This window comes from Carica papaya, chromosome 8 (assembly GCF_054855325.1).
Source record: "Carica papaya isolate Zhongbai chromosome 8, ASM5485532v1, whole genome shotgun sequence".
NCBI lineage: Eukaryota > Viridiplantae > Streptophyta > Magnoliopsida > Brassicales > Caricaceae > Carica > Carica papaya.
In genome coordinates this window covers 19,965,860-19,985,047 of record NC_142316.1, presented here as the reverse complement: position 1 = coordinate 19,985,047, position 19,188 = coordinate 19,965,860, and the positions used below count along the sequence as shown (strand labels likewise).

The window sequence follows — 19,188 nt, the reverse complement described above, 5'->3', positions numbered from 1 at the left end:
TGCACTCTGCATCTCTCTTTCTCGTTCTAATATCAAGTAATATGCTCCGGCACCGTGACTCACCTTTGCAAATGAACCAGCGGTTTATAATTCCATTCGCGCGTAACGTCGAACAACCCATCCAAAAAAAAATAGGTGCAACACGAGGGCTTCCCAGGTGGTCACCCATCTGAGTACTACTCTCGCCGAAGCACACTTAACTGCGGAGTTCTGATGGGATCCGGGGCTTTAGTGCTGCTATGATCGCACCTCTTTAATTTCGCGCTGCAAATACATACACTCCTCCTTTCTTCCCCCTCCCGTCATTTGTTTCCTTGTGCGTTCACACTTCTCCTCTCATTCTCGATCTAATATCGATTAAAATGCCCCTGCTTCTTGACTCACATTTGCGTATAAACCAGCGGACCCTAGTTCCAGACGCGGGTAACGTCGAACGACCAGTCTGAAAAAAAATTTGTGCGACACGAGGACTTCCCAAGAGGTCAACCATCCGAGAACTAATCTCACCCAAGCACAGTTAACTGCGGAGTTCTGATGGGATCCGGGACTTTAGTGCTGGTATGATCGCACCTGTTTAGTTTCGCGCTGCAAATACATACACTACTTCTCTTTTCTTCCCCCTCCCGTCATTTGTTTCCTTGTGCGTGCGCGCTGCACCTCCCGTTCTTGTTCTAATATCAAGTAAAATGCTACAGCGTCGTGACTCACATTTGCGAATAAACCTGAGGACCATAATTCAAGTCGCGCGTAACGTCGAAAGAATCATCTGCAAAAAAATGGGTGCAACACGAGGACTTCACAAGAAAATGGGAGAAATATAAGGACTTCGCAGGAGGTAACCCAGGCTATTACTACTCTCGCCCAAGCACCCTTACCTACGGAGTTCTGATAGAATCCGTTGCATTAGTGCTGGTATGATCGCACCTGTTTCTTTCTGCGCTGCAAATACATACACTTTTTCTCCTTCCCTCCCCCTCCCATCAATTGTTTCCTTGTGCGTTCACATTGCACCTCTCCTTCTCGTTCTAATATCGATTAAAATGCCCCTGCTTCTTGACTCACATTTGCGTATAAACCAGCGGACCCGAGTTCCAGTCGCGCGTAACGTCGAACGACCCGTCTTAAAAAAAATTAGTGCGACACGAGGACTTCCCAGGAGGTCACCCATCCGAGTACTAATCTCGCCCAAGAACACTTCACTGCGGAGTTCTGATGGGATCCGGTACATTAGTGCTTGTATGATCGCACCTGTTTAATTTTGCGCTGCAAATACATAAACTCATTCCCCTTTCTTCCCCCTCCCGTCATTTGTTTCCTTGTGCGTGCGCACTGCACTTCCCGTTCTCGTTCTAATATCAAGTAAAATTCTATAGCACCGTGACTCATATTTGCGAATAAACCTGAGGACCATAATTCAAGTCGCGCGTAACGTCGAAAGAATCATCTGCAAAAAAATGGGTGCAACACGAGGACTTCACAAGAAAATGGGTGAAATATATGGACTTCGCAGGAGGTAACCCATGCTAGTACTACTCTCGCCCAAGCACCCTTACCTACGGAGTTCTGATAGAATATGTTGCATTAGTGCTGGTATGATCGCACCTGTTTCATTTCGCGCTGCAAATACATACACTCCTTCTCCTTTCTTCCCCCTCCCGTCATTTGTTTCCTTGTGCGTGCGAACTGCACCTCTCGTTCTCGTTCAAATATCGATTAAAATGCCCTTGCTTCTTGACTCACAATTGCGTAGAAACCAGCGGACCCCAGTTCCAGTTGAGCGTAACGTCGAACGACCCGTCTGAAAAAAATTGGTGCGACACGAGGACTTCCCAGGAGGTCACCCATCCGAGAACTATTCTCGTCCAAGCACACTTAACTGCGGAGTTCTGATGGGATCCGGTGCATTAGTGATGGTATGATCGCACCCGTTTAATTCCGCACTGCACCTACCGTGCTCGTTCTAATATCAAGTAAAATGCTACGGTGCTGTGACTCACATTTGCGAATAAACCTGAGGACCATAATTCAAGTCGCGCGTAACGTCGAAAGAATCATCTGCAAAAAAATGGGTGCAACACGAGGACTTCCTAAGAAAATAGGTGAAATATAAGGACTTCGCATGAGGTCACCCATCCTAGTGCTACTCTCGCCCAAGCACCCTTAACTTGCGGAGTTCTGATAGAATCCGTTTCATTGGTGCTGGTATGATCGCTCATGTTTCATTCTGCGCTGCAAATACATACACTCTTTCTCCCTCCATCCCCTCTCCCGTCATTTGTTTCCTTGTGCGTGCACTCTGCATCTCTCCTTCTTGTTCTAATATCAAGTAAAATTCCCTGGCATCGTGACTCACCTTTGCGAATGAACCAGCGGTTTATAATTGCATTCGCGCGTAACGTCGAACGATCCATCCGAAAAAAAATGGGTGCAACACGAGGACTTCCCAGGCGGTCACCAATCCGAGTACTACTCTCGCCCAAGCACACTTAACTGCTAAGTTCTGATGGGATACGGTGCATTAGTGCTGGTATGATGGCACCTATTTAATTTCGCGCTGCAAATACGTACACTCCTTCTCCTTTTTTCCCCTTCCCGTCATTTGTTTCCTTGTGTGTGTGCACTGCACCTCTCGTTCTCGTATAAATATCAAGTAAAATGCCACGGCGCAGTGACTCACATTTTCGAATAAATCTGCGGACTATAATTAAAGTCGCGCGTAACGTCGAATGGCACATCTGAAAAAAAAATGGGTACAACACGAGAACTTCCCAGGAGGTAACCCATCCTTGTACTACTTTCGCCAAAGCACACTTAACTGCAGAGTTCTGATCGGATCTGGTATATTTGTGCTGGTGTGATAGCACCTGTTTAATTTCGTGCTGAAAATACATACACTCCTTCTCCTTCCCTCCCCCCTCCCATCATTTGTTTCCTTGTGCGTTCACACTGCACCTCTTTTTCTCGTTCTAATATCGATTAATATGCCCCTGCTTCTTGACTCACATTTGCGTATAAACAAGTGGACCATAGTTCCAGTTGCGCGTAAAGTCGAACGACCCGTCTGAAAAAAAATTTGTGCGACACGAGAACTTCCCAAGAGGTCACCCATCCCTCTCACCCAAGCACACTTAACTGCAGAGTTATGATGGGATCCGTTGCATTAGTGCTGGTATGATCGCAACCGTTTAATTTTGCGTTGCAAATACATAAACTCCTTCTCCTTTCTTCCCCCTCCCGTCATTTATTTCCTTGTGCGTGCGCACTGTACCTCCCGTGCTCATTTTAATATCAAGTAAAATGTTACGACGCCGTGACTCACATTTGCGAATAAACCTGAGGACCAAAATTCAAGCCGCGCATAACGTCAAAAGAATCATCTGCAAAAAAATGGGTGCAACACGAGAACTTCCCAAGTGGTCACCCATCCGAGTACTACTCTCGCCCAAGCACACTTAACTGCGGAGTTATGATTGGATCGGTTGCATTTGTGCTGGTGTGACGGGGCCTGTTTAATTTTGTGCTGAAAATACATACACTCCTTCTTCCCTCCCCCCCTCCCATCATTTGTTTCCTTGTGCATTCACACTGCACCTCTCCTTTTCGTTCTAATATCGATTAAAATGCCACAGATTCTTGACTCACATTTGCGTATAAACCAGCGGATTATAGTTCAAGTCGCGCGTAACGTCGAACGACCCGTCTGAAAAAAAATTGGTGCGACACGAGGACTTCCCAAGAGGTCACCCATCCGAGTACTACTCTCGCCCAAACACACTTAACTACGGAGTTCTGATGGGATCCGGTGCATTAGTGCTGGTGTGACCGCACCCGTTTAATTCCGCGCTGCAAATACATAAACTCCTTCTCCTTTCTTCCCCCTCCCGTCATTTGTTTCCTTGTGCGAGCGCACTGCACCTCTCGTTCTCGTTCAAATATAAAGTAAAATACCATGGCGCCGTGACTCACATTTGCGAATAAATCTGCGGACCATAATTAAAGTCGCGCGTAACGTCGAATGGCACATCTGAAAAAAAGAAAATGGGTGCAACACGAGAACTTTCCAGGAGGTAACCCATCATTGTACTACTTTCGCCAAAGCACACTTAACTGCGGAGTTCTGATGGGATCCGGTGCATTTGTGCTGGTGTGACCGCACCTGTTTAATTTCGTGCTGAAAATACATACACTCCTTCTTCCCTCCCCCCCTCCCATCATTTGTTTCCTTGTGCGTTCACACTGCACCTCTCCTTCTCGTTCTAATATCAATTAAAATGTCCCTGATTCTTGACTCACATTTGCGTATAAACCAGCGGACCATAGTTCCAGTCGCGCGTAACGTTGAACGACCCGTCTGAAAAAAAATTGGTTCGACACGAGGACTTCCCAGGTGGTCACCAATCCGAGTACTACTCTCGCCCAAGCACAATTAACTGCAGAGTTCTGATGGGATCCAGTGCATTAGTGCTGGTATGATGCCACTTGTTTAATTTCGCGCTTCAAATACCTACACTCCTTTTCTTTTCTTCCTCATCCTGTCATTTGTTTCCTTGTGCGTGCGCACAGCACCTCCCGTACTCGTTCTAATATCAAGTAAAATGTCACGGCGCCGTGACTCACATTTGCGAATAAACCTGCGGACAATAAATCAATTAGCGCATAACGTCGAAAGAATCATCTGCAAAAAAACGGGCGCAACACGAGGACCTCCCAAGAAAATGGGTGAAATATAAGGACTTCGCAGGAGGTCACCCATCCGAGTACTTTTTTCACCCAAGCACCCTTAACTGCGGAGTTCTGATAGAATCCGTTGCATTAGTACTGGTATGATCCCTCATGTTTCATTCTGCACTGCAAATACATACACTCTTTCTCCTTCCATCCCCCCTCCCGTCATTTGTTTCCTTGTGCGTGCACTCTGCATCTCTCTTTCTCGTTCTAATATCAAGTAATATGCCCCGGCACCGTGACTCACCTTTGCAAATGAACCAACGGTTTATAATTCCATTCGCGCGTAACGTCGAACAACCCATTCGAAAATAAATAGGTGCAACACGAGGGCTTCTCAAGTGGTCACCCATCCGAGTACTACTCTCGCCCAAGCACACTTAACTGCGGAGTTCTGATGGGATCCAGAGCTTTAGTGCTGGTGTGATCGCACCTGTTTAATTTCGCGCTGCAAATACATACACTCCTTCTCCTTTCTTCCCCCTCCCGTCATTTGTTTCCTTGTGCGTTCACACTTCACCTCTCATTCTCGTTCTAATATCGATTAAAATGCCCTTGCTTCTTGACTCACATTTGCCTATAAACCAGCGGACCCTAGTTCCAGTCGCGCGTAACGTCGAACGACCCGTCTGAAAAAAAATTGGTGCGACACGAAGACTTCCCAGGAGGTCACCCATCCGAGTACTACTCTCGCCCAAGCACACTTAACTGCGGAGTTCGGATGGGATCCAGTGCATTAGTGCTGGTATGATCGCACCCGTATAATTCAGCGCTGCAAATACATAAACTCCTCCTTTCTTCCCCCTCCCGTCATTTGTTTCCTTGTGCGTGCGCACTGCACCTCCCGTGCTCATTCTAATATCAAGTAAAATGCTACGGTGCCGTTACTCACATTTGCGAATAAACCTGAGGACCATAATTCAAGTCGCGCGTATCGTCGAAAGAATCATCTTCAAAAAAATGGGTGCAACACGAGAACTTCCTAAGAAAATGGGTGAAATTTAAGGACTTCGCAGGAGGTCACCCATCCTAGTGCTACTCTCGCCCAAGCACCCTTAACTTGCGGAGTTCTGATAGAATCCGTTGCATTGGTGCTGGTATGATTGCTCATGTTTCATTCTGCGCTTCAAATACATACACTTTTTCTCCCTTCATCCCCCCTCCCGTCATTTGTTTCCTTGTGCGTGCACTTTGCATCTCTCCTTCACGTTCTAATATCGATTAAAATGCCCCTGCTTCTTGACTCATATTTGCGTATAAACCAGCAGACCCTAGTTTCAGTCGCGCGTAACGTCGAACGACCCGTCTGAAAAAAAAAATTAGTGCGACACGAGAATTTTCCAGGAGGTCACCCATCCAAGTACTACTCCCGCCCAAGCACACTTAACTGAAGAGTTCTGATGAGATCCGGTGCATTAGTGATGGTATGATCGCACCTGTTTAATTTCACGCTGCAAATACATAAACTCCTTCTTCTTTCTTCCCCCTCAAGTCATTTGTTTCCTTGTGCGTGCGCACTGCACCTCTCATTCTCGTTCAAGTATCAAGTAAAATGCCACGGCGCCGTGACTCACATTTGCGAATAAATCTGCGGACCATAATCAAAGTCGCGCGTAACGTTGAACGGCACTTCTGAAGAAAAGAAAATGGGTGCAACACGAGAACTTCACAAGAAAATGGGTGAAATATAAGGACTTCGCAGGAGGTAACCCATGCTAGTACTACTCTCGCCCAAGCACCCTTACCTACGGAGTTCTATCGCTAGTACTACTCTCGCCCAAGCACCCTTACCTACGGAGTTCTGATAGAATCCGTTCCATTAGTGCTGGTATGATCGCACCTGTTTCATATCGTGCTGAAAATACATACACTCCTTCTCCTTCCCTCCCCCTCCCATCAATTATTTCCTTGTGCGTTCACACTGCACCTCTCCTTCTCGTTCTAATATCGATTAAAATGCCTCTGCTTCTTGACTCACATTTGCGTATAAACCAGCGGACCCTAGTTCCAATCGCGCATAACGTCGAACGACCCGTCTGAAAAAAAATTGGTGCGATACGAGGACTTCCCAGGAGGTCACCCATCCGAGTACTAATCTCACCCAAGCACACTTAACTGCAGAGTTCTGATGGGATCCGGGGCTTTAGTGCTGGTATGATCGCACCTGTTTAGTTTCGCGCTACAAATACATACACTCCTTCTCCTTTCTTCCCCCTCCCGTCATTTGTTTCCTTGTGCGTTCACACTTCACCTCTCATTCTCGTTCTAATATCGATTAAAATGCCCCTGCTTCTTGACTCACATTTGCGTATAAACCAGCGGACCCTAGTTCCAGTCGCGCGTAACTTCGAACAACCCATCCGAAAAAAAATAGATGCAACACGAGGGCTTCCCAAGTGGTCACCCATCCGAGTACTACCCTCGCCCAAGCACACTTAACTGCGGAGTTCTGATGGGATCAGGAGTTTTGGTGCTGGTATGATCGCACCTGTTTAATTTCGCGCTGCAAATACATACACTCCTTCTCATTTCTTCCCCCTGCGGTCATTTATTTCCTTGTGCGTTCACACTTTACCTCTCATTCTCGTTCTAATATCGATTAAAATACCCCTGATTCTTGACTCACATTTGTGTATAAACCAGTGGACCCTAGTTCCAGACGCGCGTAACGTCGAACGACCCGTCTGAAAAAAAATTGGTGCGACACGAGGACTTCCCAGGAGGTCATCCATCTGAGTACTAATCTCACCCAAGCACACTTAACTGCAAAGTTCTGATGGGATCCGGGGCTTTAGTGCTGGTATGATCGCACCTGTTTAGTTTCGCGCTACAAATACATACACTTCTTCTCTTTTCTTCCCCCTCCCGTCATTTGTTTCCTTGTGCGTTCACACTTCACCTCTCATTCTCGTTCTAATATCGATTAAAATGCCCCTGCTTCTTGACTCACATTTGCGTATAAACCAGCAGACCCTAGTTCCAGTCGCGCGTAACTTCGAACGACCCGTCTGAAAAAAAATTGGTGCGACACGAGGACTTCTCAAGAGGTCACCCATCCGAGTACTACTCTCGCTCAAGCACACTTAACTGCGGAGTTCTGATGGGATCCGGTGCATTAGTGCTGGTATGATCGCACCCGTTTAATTCCGCGCTATAAATACTTAAACTCCTTCTCATTTCTTCCCCCTCCCGTCATTTGTTTCCTTGTGCGTGCGCACTGCACCTCCCGTGCTCGTTCTAATATCAAGTAAAATGCTACGGTGCCGTGACTCACATTTGCGAATAAACATGAGGACCATAATTCAAGTCGCGCGTAACGTCGAAAGAATCATTTGTAAAAAAATGGGTGCAACACGAGGACTTTCTAAGAAAATAGGTGAAATATAAGGACTTCGCATGAGGTCACTCATCCTAGTGCTACTCTCGCCCAAGCAACCACAACTTGCAGAGTTTTGATAGAATCCGTTGCATTGGTGCTGGTTTGATCGCTTATGTTTCATTCTGCGCTGCAAATACATACACTATTTCTCCCTCCATCCCCTCTCCCGTCATTTGTTTCCTTGTGCGTGCACTCTGCATCTCTTCTTCTCGTTCTAATATCAAGTAAAATGCCCTAGCATCGTGACTCACCTTTGCGAATGAACCAGCAGTTTATAATTGCATTCGCGCGTAACGTAAAGCGACTCATCCGAAAAAAAATGGGTGCGACATGAGGACTTCCCAGGAGGTCACCATAAATCAAGTCGCGTGTAAGGTCGAAAGAATCATCTGCAAAAAGATGGGTGCAACACGAGGACCTCCCAAGAAAATGGGTGAAATATAAGGACTTCGCAGGAGGTCACCCATTCGAGTACTTTTCTCGCCCAAGCACCCTTAACTGCGGAGTTCTGATAGAATCCGTTGCATTAGGGCTGGTATTATCCCTCATGTTTCATTCTGCACTGCAAATACATACACTCTTTCTCCTCCCATCCCCCCTCCCGTCATTTGTTTCCTTGTGTGTGCACTCTGCATCTCTCTTTCTCATTCTAATATCAAGTAAAATGACCCGGCACCGTGGCTCACCTTTGCAAATGAACCAGCGGTTTATAATTCCATTCGTACGTAACGTCGAACAACCCATCCGAAAAAAAATAGGTGCAACACGAGGGCTACCCAAGTGGTCACCCATCCGAGTACTACCCTCGCCCAAGCACACTTAACTGCGGAGTTCTGATGGGATCCGGAGTTTTGGTGCTGGTATGATCGCACCTGTTTAATTTCGCGCTGCAAATACATACACTCCTTCTCCTTTCTTCCCCCTCCGATCATTTTTTTCCTTGTGCGTTCACACTTCACCTCTCATTCTCGTTCTAATATCGATTAAAATGCCCCTGCTTCTTGACTCACATTTGCGTATAAACCAGCGGACCCTAATTCCAGTTGCGCGTAACGTCGAACGACCCGTCTGAAAAAAAATTGGTGCGACACGAGGACTTCCAAAGAGGTCACCCATCCGAGTACTACTCTCGCCCAAGCACACTTAACTGCGGAGTTCTGATGGGATCCGGTGCATTAGTGCTGGAATGATTGCACCTGTTTAATTTCGCGCTGCAAATACATAAACTCATTCCCCTTTCGTCCCCCTCCCGTCATTTGTTTCCTTGTGCGTGCGCACTGTAGCTCCCGTTCTCGTTCTAATATCAAGTAAAATGCTACAGCGCCGTGACTCACATTTGCGAATAAACCTGAGGACCATAATTCAAGTCGCGCATAACGTCGAAAGAATCATCTGCAAAAAAATGGGTACAACACGAGGACTTCCTAAGAAAATGGGTGAAATATAAGGACTTCGCAGGAGGTCACCCATCCTAGTGCTACTCTCGCCCAAGCACCCTTAACTTGCGGAGTTCTGATAGAATCCGTTGCATTGGTGCTGGTATGATTGCTCATGTTTCATTCTGCGCTGCAAATACATACACTTTTTCTCCCTCCATCCCCCCTCCCGTCATTTGTTTCCTTCTGCGTGCACTCTGCATCTCTCCTTCTCGTTCTAATATGGATTAAAATGCCCATTTTTCTTGATTCACATTCGCGTACAAACCAGTGGACCATAGTTCCAGTTGCGTGTAACGTCGAACGACCCGTCTGAAAAGAAAAATTAGTGCGATACGAGAACTTCCCAGGAGGTCACCCATCCGACTACGACTCTCGCCCAAGCACACTTAACTGCGGAGTTCTGATGGGATCCGGTGCATTAGTGCTGGTATGATCGCACCTGTTTAATTTCGCGCTGTAAATACATAAACTACTTCTCCTTTCTTCTCCCTTCCGTCATTTGTTTCCTTGTGCGTGCGCACTGCACCTCTCGTTCTCGTTCAAATATCAAGTAAAATGCCACAGCGTCGTGACTAGCATTTGCGAATAAATCTGCGGACCATAATGAAAGTCGCGCGTAACGTCGCACGGCACATCTGAAAAAAAGAAAATGGGTGCAACACGAGAACTTCCCATGAGGTAACCCATCATTGTACTACTTTCCTCAAAGCATACTTAACTGCGGAGTTCTGATGGGATCCGGTGCATTTGTGCTGGTGTGACCGCACCTGCTTAATTTCGTGCTGAAAATACATACACTCCTTCTTCCCTCCCCCCTCCCATTATTTGTTTCCTTGTGCGTTCACACTGCACCTCTCATTCTCGTTCTAATATCGATTAAAATGCCCCTGATTCTTGACTCACATTTGCGTATAAACAAGCGGACCATAGTTCCAGACGCGCGTAACGTCGAACGACCCATCTAAAAAAAAATTGTTGCGATACGAGGACTTCCCAAGAGGTCACCCATCCGAGTACTATTCTCTCCCAAGCACACTTACCTGCAGAGTTCTGATGGGATCCAGTGCATTAGTGCTGGTATGATGCCACTTGTTTAATTTTGCGCGTTAACTACATACACTCCTTCTCTTTTCTTCCTCATCCCGTCATTTGTTTCCTTGTGCGTGCGCACTGCACCTCCCGTACTCGTTTTAATATCAAGTTAAATGCCACGACGCCGTGACTCACATTTGCGAATAAACCTGCTGACCATAAATTAAGTCGCGCGTAACGTCGAAAGAATCATCTGCAAAAAGACGGGTGCAACACGAGGACCTCCCAAGAAAATGGGTGAAATATAAGGACTTCGCAGGAGGTCACCCATCCGAGTACTTTTCTCGCCCAACCACCGTTAACTGCGGAGTTCTGATAGAATCCGTTGTATTAGTGCTGGTATGATCCCTCATGTTTCATTCTGCACTGCAAATACATACACTCTTTCTCCTTCCATCCCCCCTCCCGTCATTTGTTTCCTTGTGCGTGCACGCTGCATCTCTCTTTCTCATTCTAATATCAAGTAATATGACCTGGCACCGTGACTCACCTTTGCAAATGAACCAGCGGTTTATAATTCCATTCATGCGTAACGTCGAACAACCCATCCGAAAAAAAATAGGTGCAACACGAGGGCTTCCCAAGTGGTCACCCATCCGAGTACTACCCTCGCCTATGCACACTTAACTACGGAGTTCTGATGGGATCCAGAGCTTTAGTGCTGGTATGATCGCACCTGCTTAATTTCGCGCTGCAAATACATATACTCCTTCTCCTTTCTTCCCCCTCCCGTCATTTGTTTCCTTGTGCGTTCACACTTCACCTCTCATTCTCGTTCTAATATCGATTAAAATGCCCCTGCTTCTTGACTCACATTTGCGTATAAACCAGCGGACCCTAGTTCCAGACGCACGTAACGTCGAACAACGCGTCTGAAAAAAAATTGGTGCGACTCGAGGACTTCCCAGGAGATCACCCATCCGAGTACTAATCTCGCCCAATCACACTTCACTGCGGAGTTCTGATGGGATCCGGTGCATTAGTGCTGGTATGATCGCACGTGTTTAATTTGGCGCTGCAAATATATACACTCCTTCTCCTTTCTTCCCCCTCCCGTCATTTGATTCCTTGTGCGATCACACTTCACCTCTCATTCTCGTTCTAATATCGATTAAAACGCCCCTGCTTCTTGACTCACATTTGCGTATATACCAGCGGACCCTAGTTCCAGACGCCTGTAACGTCGAACGACACGTCTGAAAAAAAATTGGTGCGACACGAGGACTTCACAAGAAAATGGGTGAAATATAATGACTTCGCAGGAGGTAACCCATGCTAGTACTACTCTCGCCCAAGCACCCTTACCTACGGAGTTCTGATAGAATCTGTTGCATTAGTGCTGGTATGATCGCACCTGTTTCATTTCGTGCTGAAAATACATACACTCCTTCTCCTTCCCTCCCCCTCCCATCAATTGTTTCCTTATGCGTTCACACTGCACCTCTCCTTCTCGTTCTAAAATCGATTAAAATGCCCATGCTTCTTGACTTACATTTGCGTATAAACCAGCGGACCCTAGTTCCAGTCGCGTGTAACGTCGAACGACCCGTCTGAAAAAAAATTGGTGCGACACGAGGACTTTCCAAGAGGTCACCCATCCGAGTACTACTCTTGTCCAAGCACACTTAACTGCGGAGTTCTGATGGGATCCGGTGCATTAGTGCTGGTATGATCGCACCCGTTTAATTCCACGCTGTAAATACATAAACTCGTTCTCCTTTCTTCCCCCTCCCGTCATTTGTTTCCTTGTGCGTGCGCACTGCACCTCCCGTGCTCGTTCTAATATCAAGTAAAATGCTACGGTGCCGTGACTCACATTTGCGAATAAACCTGAGGACCATAATTCAAGTCGCGCGTATCGTCGAAAGAATCATCTGCAAAAAAATGGGAGCAACACGAGGACTTCCTAAGAAAATGGGTGAAATAAAAGGACTTCGCAGGAAGTCACCCATCCTAGTGCTACTCTCGCCCAAGCACCGTTAACTTGCGGAGTTCTGATAGAATCCATTGCATTGGTGCTGGTATGATTGCTCATGTTTCATTGTGCGCTGCAAATACATACACTTTTTCTCCCTCCATCCCCCCTCCCGTCATTTATTTCTTTGTGCGTGCACTCTGCATCTCCCTTTCTCGTTCTAATCTCGATTAAAATGTTCCTGCTTCTTGACTCACATTTGCGTATGAACCAGTGGACCGTAGTTCCAGTCGCGCGTAACATAGAACGACCCGTCTGAAAAAAAATTAGTGCGACACGAGGACTTCCCAAGAGGTAACCCATCCGAGTACTACTCTCGCCCAAGCACACTTAACTGCGGAGTTCTGATGGGATTCGGTGCATTAGTGCTGGTATGATCGCACCTGTTTAATTTCGCACCTGTTTAATTTCGCGCTGCAAATACATAAACTCCTTCTCCTTTCTTCCCCCTCCCGTCATTTTTTTCCTTGTGCGTGCGCACTGCACCTCTCGTTCTCGCTCAAATATCAAGTAAAATGCCACGGCGCCGTGACTCACATTTGCGAATAAATCTGCGGACCATAATTAAAGTCGCGCGTAACGTCGAATGGCACATCTGAAAAAAAGAAAATGGGTGCACCACGAGAACTTCTCAGGAGGTAACCCATCATTGTACTACTTTCGCCAAAGTACACTTAACTGCAGAGTTCTGATGGGATCCGATGCATTTGTGCTGGTGTGACCGCACATGTTTAATTTCGTGCTGAAAATACATACACTCCTTCTTCCCTCCCCCCCTCCCATCATTTGTTTCCTTGTGCATTCACACTGCACCTCTCCTTCTCGTTCTAATTTCGATTAAAATGCCCCTGATTCTTGACTTACATTTGCGTATAAACCAGCGGACCATAGTTCCAGTCGCGCGTAACGTCGAACGACCCATCTGAAAAAAAATTGTTGCGATACGAGGACTTTCCAAGAGGTCACCCATCTGAGTACTACTCTCGCCCAAGCACATTAACTGCAGAGTTCTGATGGGATCCAGTGCATTAGTGCTGGTATGATGCCACTTGTTTATTTTGCGCTTCAAATACATACACTTCTTCTCTTTTCTTCCTCCTCCCGTCATTTGTTTCCTTGTGCGTGCGCACTGCACCTCCCGTACTCGTTCTAATATCAAGTAAAATGCCACGGCGCCGTGACTCACATTTGCGAATAAACCTGCGGACCATAAATCAAGTGGCGCGTAAAGTCGAAAGAATCATCTGCAAAAAGATGGGTGCAACACGAGGACCTCCCAAGAAAATGGGTGAAATATAAGGACTTCGCAGGAGGTCACCTATCCGAGTACTTTTCTCGCCCAAGCACCCTTAACTGCGGAGTTCTGATAGAATCCGTTGCATCAGTGCTGGTATGATCCCTCATGTTTCATTCTGCACTGCAAATACATACACTCTTTCTCCTCCCATCCTCCCTCCCATCATTTGTTTCCTTTTGCGTGCACTCTGCATCTCTCTTTCTCGTTCTAATATCAAGTAATATGCCCGGGCACCGTGACTCACCTTTGCAAATGAACCTGCAGTTTATAATTCCATTCGCGCGTAACGTCGAACAACCCATCCGAAAAAAAAATAGGTGCAACACTAGGGCTTCCCAGGTGGACACCCATCCGAGTACTACTCTCGCCCAAGCACACTTAATTGCGGAGTTCTGATGGGATCCGGAGCTTTAGTGCTGGTATGATCGCACCTGTTTAATTTTGGGCTGCAAATACATACACTCCTTCTCCTTTCTTCCCCCTCCCGTCATTTGTTTCCTTGTGCGTTCACACTTTACCTCTCATTCTCATTCTAATTTCGATTAAAATGCTCCTGCTTCTCGACTCATATTTGCGTATAAACCAGCGGACCCTAGTTTCAGACGCGCGTAACGTCGAACGACCCGTTTGAAAAAAAATTGGTGCGACACGAGGACTTCCCAGGAGGTCAACCATCCGAGTACTAATCTCGCCAAGCACATTTAACTGCGTAGTTCTGATGGGATCCGGGGCTTTAGTGCTGGTATGATCGCACCTGTTTAGTTTCGCGCTGCAAATACATACACTCCTTCTCCTTTCTTCTCCCTCCCGTCATTTGTTTCCTTGTGCGTTCACACTTAACCTCTCATTCTCGTTCTAATATCGATTAAAATGCCCCTGCTTCTTGACTCACATTTGCGTATAAACCAGCGGACCCTAGTTCCAGACGAGCGTAACGTCGAACGACCCGTCTGAAAAAAAATTAGTGCGACACGAGGACTTCACAAGAAAATGGGTGAAATATAAGGACTTCGCAGGAGGTAACCCATGCTAATACTACTCTCGCCCAAGCACCCTTACCTATGGAGTTCTGATAGAATCTGTTGCATTAGTACTGGTATGATCGCACCTGTTTCATTTCGTGCTGAAAATACATACACTCCTTCTCCTTCCCTCCCCCTCCCATAATTTGTTTCCTTGTGCGTCCACACTGCACCTCTCCTTCTCATTCTAATATCGATTAAAATGCCCCTTCTTTTTTACTCACATTTGCGTATAAACCAGCGGACCCTAGTTCAAGTCGCGCGTAACGTCGAACGACCCGTCTGAAAAAAAATTGGTGCGACACGAGGACTTCCCAGGAGGTCACCGATCCGAGTACTACTCTCGCCCAAGCACACTTAACTGCGGAGTTCTGATGGGATCTGGTGCATTAGTGTTGATATGATCGCACCTGTTTAATTTCGCGCTGCAAATAGATACACTCCTTCTCTTTTCTTCCCCCTCCCGTCATTTGTTTCCTTGTGCGTGCGCACTGCACCTCCCGTACTCGTTCTAATATCAAGTAAAATGCCACGGCGCCGTGACTCACATTTGCGAATAAACCTGCAGACCATAAATCAAGTCGCGCGTAACGTCGAAAGAATCATCTGCAAAAAGATTGGTGCAACACGAGGACCTCCCAAGAAAATGGCTGAAATATAAGGACTTCGCAGGAGGTCACCCATCCGAGTACTTTTCTCGCCCAAGCACCCTTAACTGCGAAGTTCTGATAGAATCCATTGCATTAGTGCTGGTATGATCCCTCATGTTTCATTCTGCACTGCAAATACACACACTCTTTCTCCTCCCATCCCCCTCCCGTCGTTTGTTTCCTTGTGCGTGCACTCTGCATCTCTCTTTCTCATTCTAATATCAAGTAATATGCCCCGCCATCGTGACTCACCTTTGCAAATGAACCAACGGTTTATAATTCCATTCGCGCGTAACGTCGAACAACCCATCCGAAAAAAAATAGGTGCAACACGAGGGCTTCCCAAGTCGTCACCCATCCGAGTACTACGCTCGCCCAAGCACAATTAACTGCGGAGTTCTGATGGGATCCGGAGCTTTAGTGCTGGTAAGATCGCACCTGTTTAATTTCGCGCTGCAAATACATACACTCCTTCTCCTTTCTTCCCCCTCCCATCATTTGTTTCCTTGTGCGTTCACACTTCACCTCTCATTCTCGTTCTAATATCGATTAAAATGCCGTTGCTTCTTGACTCACATTTGCGTATAAACCAGCGGACCATAGTTCCAGACGCGCGTAACTTCGAAAGACCCGTCTGAAAAAAAATTGGTGCGACACGAGGACTTCCCAGGAGGTCACCCATCCGAGTACTAATCTCACCCAAGCACACTTCACTGCGGAGTTCTGATGGGATCCAGTGCATTAGTGCTGGTATGATCGCACGTGTTTAATTTGGCGCTGCAAATACATAAACTCATTCCCCTTTCTTCCCCCTCCCGTGATTTGTTTCCTTATGCGTGCGCACTACACCTCCCGTTCTCATTCTAATATCAAGTAAAATTCCACGGCGCCGTGACTCACATTTACGAATAAACCTGAGGACCATAATTCAAGTCGCGCGTAACGTCGAACGACACATCTGAAAAAAAGAAAATGGGTGCAACACGAGAACTTCCCAGGAGGTAACCCATCATTGTACTACTTTCGCCAAAGCACACTTAACTGCGGAGTTCTGATGGGATCCGTTGCATTTGTGCTGGTGTGACCGCACCTGTTTAATTTCGTGCTGAAAATACATACACTCCTTCTTCCCTCCCCCCCTCCCATCATTTGTTTCCTTGTGCATTCACACTGCACCTCTCCTTCTCGTTCTAATTTCGATTAAAATGCCCCTGATTCTTGACTCACATTTGCGTATAAACCAGCGGACTATAGTTCCAGTCGCGCGTAACGTCAAATTAGGGGCACTGACTAGAACTATGGTCCGCTGCTTTATACGCAAATGTGAGTCAAGAGTCAGGGGCATTTTATTCGATATTAGAACGAGAAGGAGAGGTGCAGTGTGAACGCACAAGGAAACAAAAGATGGGAGGGGGGGAGGGAAGAAGGAGTGTATGTATTTTCAGCACGAAATTAAACATGTGCGGTCACACCAGCACAAATGCACCGGATCCCATCAGAACTCCGCAGTTATGTGTGCTTTGACGAAAGTAGTACAATGATGGGTTACCTCCTGGGAAGTTCTCGTGTTGCACCCATTTTTTTTTTTCAGATGTGCCGTTCGACGTTACGCGCGACTTTAATTATGGTCCGCAAATTTATTCGCAAATGTGAGTCACGGCGCCGTGGCATTTTACTTGATATTTGAACGAGAACGAGAGGTGCAGTGCGCACGCACAAGGAAACAAATGACGGGAGGGGGAAGAAAGGAGAAGGAGTGTATGTATTTGCAGCGCGAAATGAAATAGGTGCGATCATACCAGCACTAATGCAACGGATTCTATCGGAACTCCGTAGGTAAGGGTGCTTGGGCGAGAGTAGTACTAGCATGGGTTACCTCCTGCGAAGTCCTTATATTTCACCCATTTTTTTGTGAAGTCCTCGTGTTGCACCCATTTTTTTGCAGATGATTCTTTCGATGTTACGCGCGACTTGTATTATGGTCCTCAGGTTTATTCGCAAATGTGAGTCACGGTGCTGTAGCCTTTTACTTGATATTAGAACGAGAACGGGAGGTGCACTGCACACGCACAAGGAAACAAATGATGGGAGGGGGAAGAAAGGGGAATGAGTTTATGTATTTGCAGCGCAAAATTAAACAGGTGCGATCATACCAGCACAAACGCACCGGATCCCATCAGAACTCCGCAGTTAAGTATGCTTTGGCGAAAGTAGTACAATGATGGGTTACCTCGTGGGAAGTTCTCGTGTTGCACCCATTTTCTTTTTTTTAGATGTGCCGTTCGACATTACGCGCGACTTTAATTATGGTCCGCAGATTTATTCGCAAATGTGAGTCATGGCGCCGTGGCATTTTACTTGATATTTGAACAAGAACGAGAGGTGTAGTGCGCACGCACAAGGAAACAAATGACGGGAGGGGGAAGAAAGGAGAAGGAGTTTATGTATTTGCAGCGCGGAATTAAACGAGTGCGATCATACCAGCACTAGTGCACCGGATCCCATCAGAACTCCGCAGTTAAGTGTGCTTGGGCGAGAGTAGTACTCAGATGGGTGACTTCCTGGGAAGTCCTCGTGTCGCACCAATTTTTTTTCAGACGGGTCGTTCGACGTTACGTGCGACTGTAACTGGGGTCCGCTGGTTTATACGCAATTGTGAGTCAAGAAGCAGGGGCATTTTAATCGATATTAGAACGAGAAGGAGAGGTGCAGTGTGAACGCACAAGGAAACAATTGATGGGAGGGGGAGGGAAGGAGAAGGAGTGTATGTATTTTCAGCACAAAATGAAACAGGTGCGATCATACCAGCACTAATGCAACGGATTCTATCAGAACTCCTTAGGTAAGGGTGCTTGGGCGAGAGTAGTACTAGCATGGGTTACCTCCTGCGAAGTCCTTATATTTCACCCATTTTCTTGTCAAGTTCTCGTGTTGCACCCATTTTCTTTTTTTCAGATGTGCCGTTCGACATTACGCGCGACTTTAATTATGTTCCGCAGATTTATTCGCAAATGTGAGTCACGGCGCCGTGGCATTTTACATGATATTTGAACGACAACGAGAGGTGCAGTGCGCACGCGCAAGGAAACAAATGACGGGAGGGGGAAGAAATGAGAAGAAGTTTATGTATTTGCAGTGCGAAATTAAACAGGTGTGATCATACCAGTACTAATGCACCGGATCCCATCAGAATTTCGCAGTTAAGTGTGCTTGGGCGAGATTAGTACTCGGATGGGTGACCTCTTGGGAAGTTCTTGTGTCGCACCAATTTTTTTTCAGACGGGTCGTTCGACTTTACGCGCGACTGGAACAAGGGTCCGCTGGTTTGTACGCAAATGTGAGTCAAGAAGCAGGGGCATTTTAATCGATATTAGAATGAGAAGGAGAGGTGCAGTGTGAACGCACAAGGAAACAAATGACGGGAGGGGGGATGGAGGGAGAAAAACTGTATGTATTTGCAGGGCAGAATGAAACAGGTGCGATCATACCAGCACCAATGCAACGGATTCTATCAGAACTCCGCAAGTTAGGGGTGTTTGGGCGAGAGTAGTACTAGCATGGGTTACCTCCTGCGAAGTCCTTATATTTCACCCATTTTCTAAGGAAGTC

The 19,188-nt window shown here is 46.6% G+C and overlaps 7 non-coding genes and 27 pseudogenes across 7 annotated transcripts; 4 read left to right on the top strand and 30 right to left on the bottom strand.

Moving 5' to 3' along the window:
- Nucleotides 1-132: 132 nt before the first annotated feature.
- On the bottom strand, nt 133-251 carry LOC148250461 (5S ribosomal RNA; annotated as a pseudogene).
- Nucleotides 252-453: 202 nt separating this feature from the next.
- On the bottom strand, nt 454-572 carry LOC148250460 (5S ribosomal RNA; annotated as a pseudogene).
- Nucleotides 573-1,131: 559 nt separating this feature from the next.
- LOC148250459 (5S ribosomal RNA) lies at nt 1,132-1,250 on the bottom strand (annotated as a pseudogene).
- Nucleotides 1,251-1,808: 558 nt separating this feature from the next.
- LOC148250458 (5S ribosomal RNA) lies at nt 1,809-1,927 on the bottom strand (annotated as a pseudogene).
- Nucleotides 1,928-2,422: 495 nt separating this feature from the next.
- LOC148250457 (5S ribosomal RNA) lies at nt 2,423-2,541 on the bottom strand (annotated as a pseudogene).
- Nucleotides 2,542-2,747: 206 nt separating this feature from the next.
- On the bottom strand, nt 2,748-2,866 carry LOC148250456 (5S ribosomal RNA; annotated as a pseudogene).
- An 845-nt stretch (nt 2,867-3,711) lies between these two features.
- Nucleotides 3,712-3,830, bottom strand: LOC148250455 (5S ribosomal RNA; annotated as a pseudogene).
- Nucleotides 3,831-4,039: 209 nt separating this feature from the next.
- On the bottom strand, nt 4,040-4,158 carry LOC148250454 (5S ribosomal RNA; annotated as a pseudogene).
- An 883-nt stretch (nt 4,159-5,041) lies between these two features.
- Nucleotides 5,042-5,160, bottom strand: LOC148250453 (5S ribosomal RNA). Its single transcript, XR_015815175.1, has one exon. It is a non-coding gene; the product is annotated as a 5S ribosomal RNA (ribosomal RNA).
- Nucleotides 5,161-5,365: 205 nt separating this feature from the next.
- Nucleotides 5,366-5,484, bottom strand: LOC148250452 (5S ribosomal RNA). Its single transcript, XR_015814443.1, has one exon. It is a non-coding gene; the product is annotated as a 5S ribosomal RNA (ribosomal RNA).
- Nucleotides 5,485-6,044: 560 nt separating this feature from the next.
- On the bottom strand, nt 6,045-6,163 carry LOC148250451 (5S ribosomal RNA; annotated as a pseudogene).
- A 609-nt stretch (nt 6,164-6,772) lies between these two features.
- On the bottom strand, nt 6,773-6,891 carry LOC148250450 (5S ribosomal RNA; annotated as a pseudogene).
- Nucleotides 6,892-7,096: 205 nt separating this feature from the next.
- Nucleotides 7,097-7,215, bottom strand: LOC148250449 (5S ribosomal RNA). The gene has a single exon (XR_015814550.1). It is a non-coding gene; the product is annotated as a 5S ribosomal RNA (ribosomal RNA).
- A 205-nt stretch (nt 7,216-7,420) lies between these two features.
- Nucleotides 7,421-7,539, bottom strand: LOC148250448 (5S ribosomal RNA; annotated as a pseudogene).
- Nucleotides 7,540-7,744: 205 nt separating this feature from the next.
- On the bottom strand, nt 7,745-7,863 carry LOC148250447 (5S ribosomal RNA). Its single transcript, XR_015815003.1, has one exon. It is a non-coding gene; the product is annotated as a 5S ribosomal RNA (ribosomal RNA).
- Nucleotides 7,864-8,859: 996 nt separating this feature from the next.
- On the bottom strand, nt 8,860-8,978 carry LOC148250446 (5S ribosomal RNA). The gene has a single exon (XR_015815890.1). It is a non-coding gene; the product is annotated as a 5S ribosomal RNA (ribosomal RNA).
- Nucleotides 8,979-9,183: 205 nt separating this feature from the next.
- On the bottom strand, nt 9,184-9,302 carry LOC148250445 (5S ribosomal RNA; annotated as a pseudogene).
- A 563-nt stretch (nt 9,303-9,865) lies between these two features.
- Nucleotides 9,866-9,984, bottom strand: LOC148250444 (5S ribosomal RNA). The gene has a single exon (XR_015814673.1). It is a non-coding gene; the product is annotated as a 5S ribosomal RNA (ribosomal RNA).
- Nucleotides 9,985-10,193: 209 nt separating this feature from the next.
- LOC148250443 (5S ribosomal RNA) lies at nt 10,194-10,312 on the bottom strand (annotated as a pseudogene).
- Nucleotides 10,313-10,515: 203 nt separating this feature from the next.
- On the bottom strand, nt 10,516-10,633 carry LOC148250442 (5S ribosomal RNA; annotated as a pseudogene).
- A 561-nt stretch (nt 10,634-11,194) lies between these two features.
- LOC148250441 (5S ribosomal RNA) lies at nt 11,195-11,313 on the bottom strand. The gene has a single exon (XR_015815331.1). It is a non-coding gene; the product is annotated as a 5S ribosomal RNA (ribosomal RNA).
- A 205-nt stretch (nt 11,314-11,518) lies between these two features.
- LOC148250440 (5S ribosomal RNA) lies at nt 11,519-11,637 on the bottom strand (annotated as a pseudogene).
- A 559-nt stretch (nt 11,638-12,196) lies between these two features.
- On the bottom strand, nt 12,197-12,315 carry LOC148250439 (5S ribosomal RNA; annotated as a pseudogene).
- A 561-nt stretch (nt 12,316-12,876) lies between these two features.
- LOC148250438 (5S ribosomal RNA) lies at nt 12,877-12,995 on the bottom strand (annotated as a pseudogene).
- A 1,226-nt stretch (nt 12,996-14,221) lies between these two features.
- Nucleotides 14,222-14,340, bottom strand: LOC148250437 (5S ribosomal RNA; annotated as a pseudogene).
- A 205-nt stretch (nt 14,341-14,545) lies between these two features.
- On the bottom strand, nt 14,546-14,663 carry LOC148250436 (5S ribosomal RNA; annotated as a pseudogene).
- A 559-nt stretch (nt 14,664-15,222) lies between these two features.
- Nucleotides 15,223-15,341, bottom strand: LOC148250435 (5S ribosomal RNA; annotated as a pseudogene).
- A 559-nt stretch (nt 15,342-15,900) lies between these two features.
- Nucleotides 15,901-16,019, bottom strand: LOC148250434 (5S ribosomal RNA; annotated as a pseudogene).
- Nucleotides 16,020-16,224: 205 nt separating this feature from the next.
- LOC148250433 (5S ribosomal RNA) lies at nt 16,225-16,343 on the bottom strand (annotated as a pseudogene).
- A 209-nt stretch (nt 16,344-16,552) lies between these two features.
- LOC148250432 (5S ribosomal RNA) lies at nt 16,553-16,671 on the bottom strand (annotated as a pseudogene).
- Nucleotides 16,672-17,037: 366 nt separating this feature from the next.
- Nucleotides 17,038-17,156, top strand: LOC148250431 (5S ribosomal RNA; annotated as a pseudogene).
- Nucleotides 17,157-17,718: 562 nt separating this feature from the next.
- LOC148250430 (5S ribosomal RNA) lies at nt 17,719-17,837 on the top strand (annotated as a pseudogene).
- Nucleotides 17,838-18,046: 209 nt separating this feature from the next.
- On the top strand, nt 18,047-18,165 carry LOC148250429 (5S ribosomal RNA; annotated as a pseudogene).
- A 563-nt stretch (nt 18,166-18,728) lies between these two features.
- Nucleotides 18,729-18,847, top strand: LOC148250428 (5S ribosomal RNA; annotated as a pseudogene).
- The last annotated feature ends 341 nt before the right edge of the window (nt 18,848-19,188 follow it).